The sequence below is a fragment of the Sebastes fasciatus genome, chromosome 17 (assembly GCF_043250625.1).
Source record: "Sebastes fasciatus isolate fSebFas1 chromosome 17, fSebFas1.pri, whole genome shotgun sequence".
Lineage (NCBI taxonomy): Eukaryota > Metazoa > Chordata > Actinopteri > Perciformes > Sebastidae > Sebastes > Sebastes fasciatus.
The window spans coordinates 30,469,439-30,478,850 of NC_133811.1; the positions used below are offsets into that span (position 1 = coordinate 30,469,439).

A 9,412-nucleotide genomic window follows, 5' to 3' on the forward strand; every position below is an offset into this window, starting at 1 on the left:
CACGACCAAATTATCACGCAAATGGGAGGGTGACCTGGGTAATGACTACAATGAGGAAGACTGGCGGGAAGCAGTGCACCTGGTGCAATCAACCTTCACTTGCAACAGGCTTGCGGAGATTCAATATAAAATATTACATAGGCTCCATATAGCCCCTGTTACCCTCCACAAAATATCTCGAACCATCTCTCCCATTTGCGGTAAGTGTAACACAGACCTTGGGTCCCATTACCATTACTTTTGGGGGTGCAATCGGATTGCTAGATACTGGAATCACGTAGCCCGAGAACTGAGCGGGATCTTTAAGACTACAATAAGAAAGGATCCAGGGTTATTTTTACTGGGTTTGCCCTCTAAAGTAGTTTCTCTCTCGAGAAATCAGTACAAATTGCTGGACAAACTTCTACTCCTTGCTCGTAAATGCATCCTGCTAAAATGGGTGAAAGACACTCCACCCACAGTGACTTTCTGGTACAGGGAGATCTTCAACGTACTGCCACATGAAAGGATGAGTGCAGTCCTTAGGGGTGTTGAGGGCTCATTTATTAAGATCTGGAACCCTGTCCTGGACTATATACCATCAGAGCTCAAACACACTCTGTTGAAGGGCCAATACCCTTCAGGGTGGAAGCAGAATATGCCTAGTGCCACGTAAAACATAAAATATATTTCTAGGATCACCGTTTACCATTCATGAGTCTGAGGACAATATACTTTACTCTATGAGATACTATCTGCTATTCTTATTGTCTTCTTTTTTTTTTTTTTATGTATTTATTTTTATGTATGGGTATGTAGGTATATGTGTATGTGTATATATGTATATATATATATATATATTTATTTTACGGTCAGTTTAACCACTGTTATTTTATGTAAAATGTCCCTTTTCACCCATTTTTATAATTCATTTATTTTTATTTATTGGTTTTGGGGGAGGGTGGGGGGGTCTGACTGTATAGAATAACTGTTGAACATAACATTGCTGTGAGCCTTCTGTTCTGAAAATAATAAAAATATGTTGAAAAAAAAAAAAAAAGCAGCGAGTGTTTCCCAAATTGAAAGGACTTAATAAAGGCAACACAAGAAGTGGGAAAAAAAAAAAAAAAGAGTTCTGGCTTGGTCCGAGCTTTTTAACATTAACTGAAGGCAGAACTGAAACTTTTTAACTGAAGGGATGATTTTACTTTTCACATGACAAGAAAACAAATGGGATGATTTAGTTTGACCACCTTTTACATTCTCTCTCTCTCTCTTGTGTGGTTTTCTGCTTTCTCTAATAAGAAAGGTCTTAACATGTTATTTGTATGTATATATATAAATACAGTATAGACTGTATATATACGGTATATATTCTTTTATTGATAGACTTGGCAGATCAACTCCACTCAGCTATTCTTCCGGCTGCACGCTGCACTGGTATTCCCCTGTTAAAACCTGTTGCACTGAAATCTGCCTGGCAACTGATGACATTACAACAGTCAGGAAATTCTGTGGCTCCTCAGTATCTTTCTAACTAGATGCAATGTGCTGTAGGTTATACTGTACCTACAGTAATAAATACCCCAATTACATACTTTATGTCATTAATATAGCTGTGATAACAACATTTTGTGCAGCCTTTGGTTTTTAATATATATATATTTTTTAAGTCATATCATTAACTGCTAGCCCTCTGTGACCTCCAAAGGTTAACTTCACAAACAGATCCTCATAGATGATTTACCTTTTTTCATTAACACTTATATACCTCCCCGGGTAAAACCTGTGTGGCTGAGTTCTGCACGGAAACAGATGAGCTATTTTGTCAAAATGTATATTTGTTCGTGTTGCATTACCTACCTGTATTATACTTTAAACTATAATAAACCATATTTAAATATACTAAAGTACTATTAAGTGATATAACACAGTTCAGTATACATATGGATATGTTAGTAGGATACTGTAACATCTGTTGATCTGTTTTGACACATTGATATATTGTAATGTTTAGCTGATCTTCTAAAGGGTTGTGGGATGTTTGAAGCTTCTCAGCACACTGATAGAAATGTTCTTGTTAATATTTCCTGCTAGTATTTTTGGGACAAGAGACGATTTCTCTCTTAGTTTTATAAACGTAAAGAAATTGAACAGCGATGCTCAAAATCCCGTCTTGTGTTGGGTTAAGTAGATGAACGTTGAATGAAGTTGCTCTGCTGTTTCACTCCTTTTGTTCTGTTTTGCTTTTCAATAAAATCCCCAATATTCCAAAGTTCTGTGTTTTTGTGATTCCATATATATGCTCACACATCTGTGACTGTAGATACAATAACATGAATATTGTAGCTACATTTTGTTTTTTTACAGCTGTCCTTAACTCCGCCCATGGACTCAATGTTAACAGTAACCATTGGCAACTGTAACCCATGACCCCGTGACGTCACCAGGGTCCTTCAGGTTTCACATCCTAAGTGTGAAAACTTACTTTCTTTTGTTTTTTGTTCTCCCTCTTTCTCTCCACCTCTGCAGCTGCAGAAGCAGCTCACTTCACCTCAGCTCTCAGCGATGGCCTGCTAACAGCAGACATAGCTTACAGAACTCTTCTAAAGGTAGAGGACGCGTGAACCTGCCTGAAATATTCCTGCTCAGCTCAGTTTGCACTGCTAACCCAGAGTAAACTAGTTTAGTGCCAGAGACTAGGACTACGCCCTGGGATGCTGCTGTGTCTCTGTCTGCTGTCATGTCATGTACAGCACTTGTAAACTCTGTAATGGTGTAGAGATGATCTCCAATCTGTGCAGCTGTTCTTATTGACAACAAGCTGCTTTTATGTGGTGAAAATGACACCAGTCAGACATTGTGTGTGAATAAAATAATAAAGATGAGAATAATTGTTTTATCTGGAGTTGTAAAAATGTTTTTATTTGAATTCATGGCTCCTGTTTATTAGTCAGTTTAACGTTGAGATGTTCTATCATTACAATCAGTGAGTGTGGTGGATTATTGAGGCCATTACTGTATAGAGAGCAACATCAACCATTTTTACTACAACTTGTACAGATTAGAGTTTTATTCATGAATAAAGTGTTTCTGAAAAACAGTTCAGATTTATCTGTTTATTTATTGTTTGTTCGAGGTTGATTCAGTTCAGTTTCACAACATAAAAGGATTTTTACCTCATTTCAGTTTTGTTAAAGGTGTTTTTAAGTTTCAGGGAGCAGTGAGGCTGTTCATTAATACTAAAGACATTCTAGATGGATTTGATTTATTTATTTATTTTTTTATCTATTTATTTATCTATTTATTGTTATTTTTGTATTATTATTATTATTATTATTATTATTATTATGTATTATTATTAATTTGATGAATACATACATGAATATTTATTTATTATCATTATTATTATTATAATTATAATTATAATTATTATTAATGTTATTATTATTATTATTATTATTATTATGTATTATTATTAATTTGATGAATACATACATGAATATTTATTTATTATCATTATTATTATTATAATTATAATTATAATTATTATTAATGTTATTATTATTATTATTATTATTGTTATTATTATTATTGTTATTAATTTGATGAGTACATGTGATCAGAGTGATGGATCTTCATGATGTTTTGACACCAACAGAAAGTCAGGTGACATCATCAGGTGGTTTCTCATGAGGAGTTCAAAGGCAGATACATAAACCATCCACAGGGGGCGCTGTCACACTGCTGACTTCTCTGTAAAGGTGAACTCAGTGATAAACTCAGGTATTGATCAGCAGTGAGCAGGAAGAGTTTTTGTCAACCAGAGTTTATATCACAAACAATATAAATACAACATTGTCTGGATAAAAGATGTGACACATATTGATTTGTCTGTGTAATAATTATATATATATCAATACTGTAATAATCCTGATTAAAATTGACTCAGTTGAAGAAGTGAGAACAAAAGATCAGAGTTTTCTTATTAAACCTAAATCCTGTAACCTTTTATAAAGTGCTCGGACAGATTCAACAATAAAACAGTAATATTGAAAGACATCTTCAGAAGAAGCTCACTGCATCTGCTGAATATATTCCAGCAGGAGCTTCCAGCCAAATGGCCTGCGTCTCTTTTGGACTTGTGTCCTCACTGCATTAGACTTAACAGTCTGTGTTACCTTCATCATGAGGCTCAAATATGTTTTGCGGCTCCAGACAGAGTTCTTTAATTTAAAAAAAAAAATAAATGATAGTAAAGGTTGCTGACCCCTGGGTGAACTAGATGAACATGAATGAAGTTGCTCTGCTGTTTTACTCCTTTTGTACTGTTTTGCTTTTCAATAAATTGGCCAATATTACAAATGTGTGTGTCTTTGTGTGATTCCAGTGGCTGACTACAACCGTCTGAATATTGCCTGAGTATTCACTATATAGTCACAGAGACTAAATGAACGTGTCTCTGACCTGTAGATGTTAAACTAAAGAGCAGGAAGAGGAAGGAGGATTTTACTTTTCACATGACAAGAAAACAAATGAAATGATTTAGTTTGACCACCTTTTACATTCTCTCTCTCTCTCTTGTGGTTTTCTGCTTTCTCTAATAAGAAAGGTCTTAACATGTTATTTGTATGTATATATATAAATACAGTATATATACTGTATATATACGGTATATATTCTTTTATTGATAGACTTGGCAGATCCACTCCACTCAGCTATTCTTCCGGCTGCACGCTGCTCTGGTATTCCCCTGTAAAAACCTGTTGCACTGAAATCTGCCCGGCAACTGATGACATTACAACAGTCAGGAAATACTGTGGCTCCTCAGTATCTTTCTAACTAGATGCAATGTGCTGTAGGTTATACTGTACCTACAGTAATAAATACCCCAATTACATACTTTATGTCATTAAAATAGCTGTGATAACAACATTTTGTGCAGCCTTTGGTTTTTACATATATTTATTTTTTAAATCATATTAACTGCTAGCCCTCTGTGACCTCCAAAGGTTAACTTCACAAACAGATCCTCATAGATGATTGACCTTTTTTCATTAACACTTATATACCTCCAAGGGTAAAACCTGCGTGTGTGGCTGAGTTTTGCACGGAAACAGATGAGCTATTTTTGTCAAAATGTATATTTTTTCGTGTTGCATTACCTACCTGTATTATACTTTAAACTATAAATTATATAATAAACCATACTTAAATATACTGAAGTGATATAACACAGTTCAGTATTAATATGGATTTGTTCGTAGGATACTGTAACATCAGTTATCAGAAATCAACAGCTTTAGAAATCTCCCCCAACAGGTTTAGTCATGGAAATGAGGTTTGGCACTTCCTGTATGTTTGCGGTCACATTTCACCAGACGCCCAGCGATGATAAAAACAAAGTCTGTAACGATCAGACGATGCATCGAGAATGTTTCTCCCATAAATATAAAAATAAAGTATTTAAAAAAACACATAGATTTACCTCACGTTGAAAATGTGATGACACGATCATATAGAATAACTATGTGGTTGACAGTAAACAAGGATTTTATATTTAACACCATCACCCACATCATGTCAACATATTTTTACTACATATATCATACAGCATGCTGCATCATCATCATGAATCCTGTCCACTTTATATCAAACAGCAGCAGGACGTATCAGTTCAGGTTAATCATTACAGGACAGAGCAGTGAGCTGAACAAACCTCTTTATTTGGAGCTGTGTGTTGTGTTGCTGAGATTGTTTTAACAAAACCACAAAACAATACACGGAACCATGTAAGAATCAACATACACAGTTACCTGCATTACATCATATTAAAGAACAATAACCAAACAAAGATGTTAACGATCTAATAACAGTTTGATTCTGCAAAGTTTAGGTTCGTCTGTCCCGGAAAGAAACGGTTCTTTAGCATTTCATGTTCTGATATTTCATTGATCCAAAATCAGAAATGGACCACACACTCTGCTGGGAGACAAAGTGAGGTCATTCATTTCTAAAATCAACTATTTCAATATATCTTTAAAAAAAACTGTATTGTAAAAAAGTTGCATCATCTTGGAAACAAGCGCTTTATTGGGTCGAGTGCTGAGGTTGATCTGGGTTCAGGGGTCAAACTCAGAACATTCCCTTCCTGTAGCGGTGGATCAACTCTGATACGTCATCCTTACACACCTTTATCCAGCCGTCCTCCTGCATGTGGTACACTAGACACACACACACACACACACACACACACACACACACACACACACACACACACACACACACACAGATGAGTACACGCATTCACACATATTCACACAAATGTACACATAAACACATAAAGACAAAAGTCCCAATTTACCCTTTTCAAGTGCTCACAGTACGACGGAGTATTAGGGCCACATTGAGGGAAAAGTGGCCAAAGTGAGCATGGCTCACATACCCCCACACACTGCTTGACCCCTACTAAAGTAGTGCCAAAGGTTTTGCCCTTTTGGAACTAATGGAATTAATGAGCATTAACTAATTAACTAATGGGCACCCTGGACTTCTAACCCGCAAAAGGCACAACTAGACCAAACTGTCAACCATCAGACCAAAGTTGAAGTTCCAAAGTTAAATAGTTTCCGAGTTCTGCTCCAGACCTAAATTATGACACGCGAACGGGCGGAAGTACGGAAGGAGGGACGGATGGAAGGTAAAGTCATACTATTTCAAGAAAAAAAGTCGTAATATTACGAGAATAAAGTCATAACTTTATGAGAAAATAAACATTTCCTCCATCAGGTCCGTGCTGTTCTTTCTTTGCAATAAACGCAGAATCTTTTCCAGGTCCTGATCCTGATGATGATGTGCTGCTGATGAGCCAAAAGGTGAAGTATTTGGTTATTTGTGAAACCTAAACTAAAGTAGAACTTCACAAGATGCTCCACGATCCTCATTTTCACACACGCTGCTCTATTTCCCCTCTAAAATAACACGTAAAACTACTACTTTATAATATTATGACTTTATTCTCTCAGATTTATTTTTTCCCTCAATGTGGCCCTAATACTCCAGCTTTATACATTCATGACTGTATAACATTCAGTCTATGCTTCGTCGTGTCCGGGTGCTACGGCTGATTCCCTGTCGAAGCTTCCCGACAACGCATTTGGCAAAGCGGATGAGCTACAGGCAGTTTAAGTCTTACACATCAGTCATGTCTTTCTTTAATAAATCGTTAAGCTCGTCTTGTTGGTGGTGTGGTCCTTGCTAGTGAAAGAGCAGTTGAGGATGATGGGAATGTCATTAGTCTTGAAGGTTTGATGATGGTGACAGATGAAAAGTCAGAGGATCACCGGTACATGAATGTCTGAACCAAATGTCATCGTAGTCCATCCTAAAAGTTGTTGAGATATTTAACTGAAACCAAAATGTGAACCTCACAGTGGAGCTCGAGGATTCATCCGATGGGGACCATGAATGTCTGAACAACATTTCATGGCGATCCATCCAATAGTTGTTAAGATGTCAGTCTGGACCTAAGAGGACGGACTGACCCTCTGTAACCATACAGATGTTGCGGCCAAACAGAGACAAAAGATATGCTTAAATGCAAAATCAAAAAACAAAGCCGAGGAGCATTCTCAGAGTATACTCACTGTTGACCGACCCTCCAGAGTAGGCGTCCCTGTGCGTGGCGTGAGCGATGCCCCGACGGCCCAGTTCGTACGCCTCCTCCACCGTCATGTCCTCCCGGTAACCGCTGTCCACCACGCCGTAGGCGTAACTGTTACCACAGCCGGTAGAGAACATACGGCCAGACAGACGCGTCCCGTTGTCATCCACATAGTACAGCCCAGGACCCTGGAGAGCACAGTTTGGGTCATTAATCTGTATAGTCTGCAGGGAAAGATCATTTTAATTTACATTATTTTACCAGACCACTAGATTAAGAGACCAAAGCTACGGTCTCCAACCGCGGCCAACACTGTTTAACAGACGGGCTTCACTAGATACAACTCCGTGTAGTTTGTGTTGGAGTCTGATTCTGAACAGCGTAGACACACGCGAGCGCGCATGGGACACCGACCCGCAATGATTTATACGTGTAAGAAGTTACAAACAGTCCCTTTAAAAACTGATACATTTTGAAGATCTTGTTTTTCCAAAGCAAATAATAATCCATGTATTTGAGGTTTTTCTTATTTAATCAGAAGTGTGTTGTTGTTTCATAATATCTGTTGATCTGTTTTGACACATTAATATATTCTAATGTTAGCTGATCTTCTTAAAGGGTTGTGGGATGTTTGAAGCTTCTCAGCACACTGATAGAAATGTTGTTGTAAATATAAACAGCGATGCTCAAAATCACGTCTTGAGTTGAGTTAAGTCAGCGGTCAGCAACCTGCGTCTCTTTAGCCCCTCTCCAGTGGCTTTGACAACAAAATATATATATGGAAATGAATAACAGTTATTTTTAAACATCATTGTTGTAGACCTAAAGTGTGTCTTACATTCTCTAATTGTAAAAAAATAAATAATATGTAGCCTATACACTGAATACAAATTGTCATCACTTCAATCAACTAAAACGTGCGTCATAGCCTATGTATGTATGTCTTCGGCCCGGCACCTTATCCTCTAATTTTGCTGAACCTTAATAGCTCAATAGGCTCGCTGTCGATTCCAAATCCCAGAGAAGAAAAGTCTCTGAGTAATTTAATAGTGCGCGGACAGATTCAACAATAAAACAGTTATATTGAAAGACATTTTCAGAAGAAGCTCACTGCATTTGCTGAATATATTCCAGCAGGAGCTTCCAGCCAAATGTCCTGCGTCTCTTTTGGACTTGTGTCCTCACTGCATTAGACTTAACAGTCTGTGTTTCCTTTGATAGTAAAGGTTGCTGACCCCTGGGTGAACTAGATGAACGTGAATGAAGATGCTCTGCTGTTTTACTCCTTTTGTACTGTTTTGCTTTTCAATAAATTGGCCAAAATTACAAATGTGTGTGTCTTTGTGTGATTCCAGTGGCTGACTACAACCGTCTGAATATTGCCTGAGTATTCACTATATAGTCACAGAGACTAAATGAACGTGTCTCTGACCTGTAGATGTTAAACTAAAGAGCAGGAAGAGACTAATTATTTGGGCAAACCTGGGATTCTTCACAGATAACTGAAGACAAGGCAGCTTTATCTGTAGAGCACATTTCAGCAACAGAGCAATTCAAAGTGCTTTACACAAACATTCAAGAACATTGTGACAAAGTGCAAAAGAACATTAAGACATAATTAAAACAGTCATAAACACGTTAAAGATTAGAAAATAAAAACAAGCTAAAAATAAAAGCTAAAATAGAGAATAACACACAAGAGTAAAAGTTATAATGCAGTATAAGATCATTATCTGGTTTAATAAAAGGCAGCAGCAAACAGGAAAGTTT

At 37.1% G+C, this 9,412-nt stretch overlaps 1 protein-coding gene and 1 long non-coding RNA gene across 3 annotated transcripts in view; one reads left to right on the plus strand and one right to left on the minus strand.

Annotated features, from left to right (window-relative positions):
- Positions 1-8,481, plus strand: part of LOC141754402 (class I histocompatibility antigen, F10 alpha chain-like) — a 45,293-nt gene extending 36,812 nt beyond the window's left edge. For both annotated transcript variants that reach the window (XM_074613448.1, XM_074613445.1), the window contains exon 9: positions 7,907-8,481. The gene's annotated coding sequence lies outside the window, so the exon portion shown is untranslated. The remainder of the gene's footprint in view (positions 1-7,906) is intronic.
- Positions 5,688-7,867, minus strand: LOC141754420 (uncharacterized). The gene is made up of 2 exons (XR_012590634.1): positions 7,626-7,867; positions 5,688-6,203 (listed from the first exon to the last, which is right to left on the minus strand). It is a non-coding gene; the product is annotated as an uncharacterized LOC141754420 (long non-coding RNA).
- Positions 8,482-9,412: the final 931 nt, after the last annotated feature.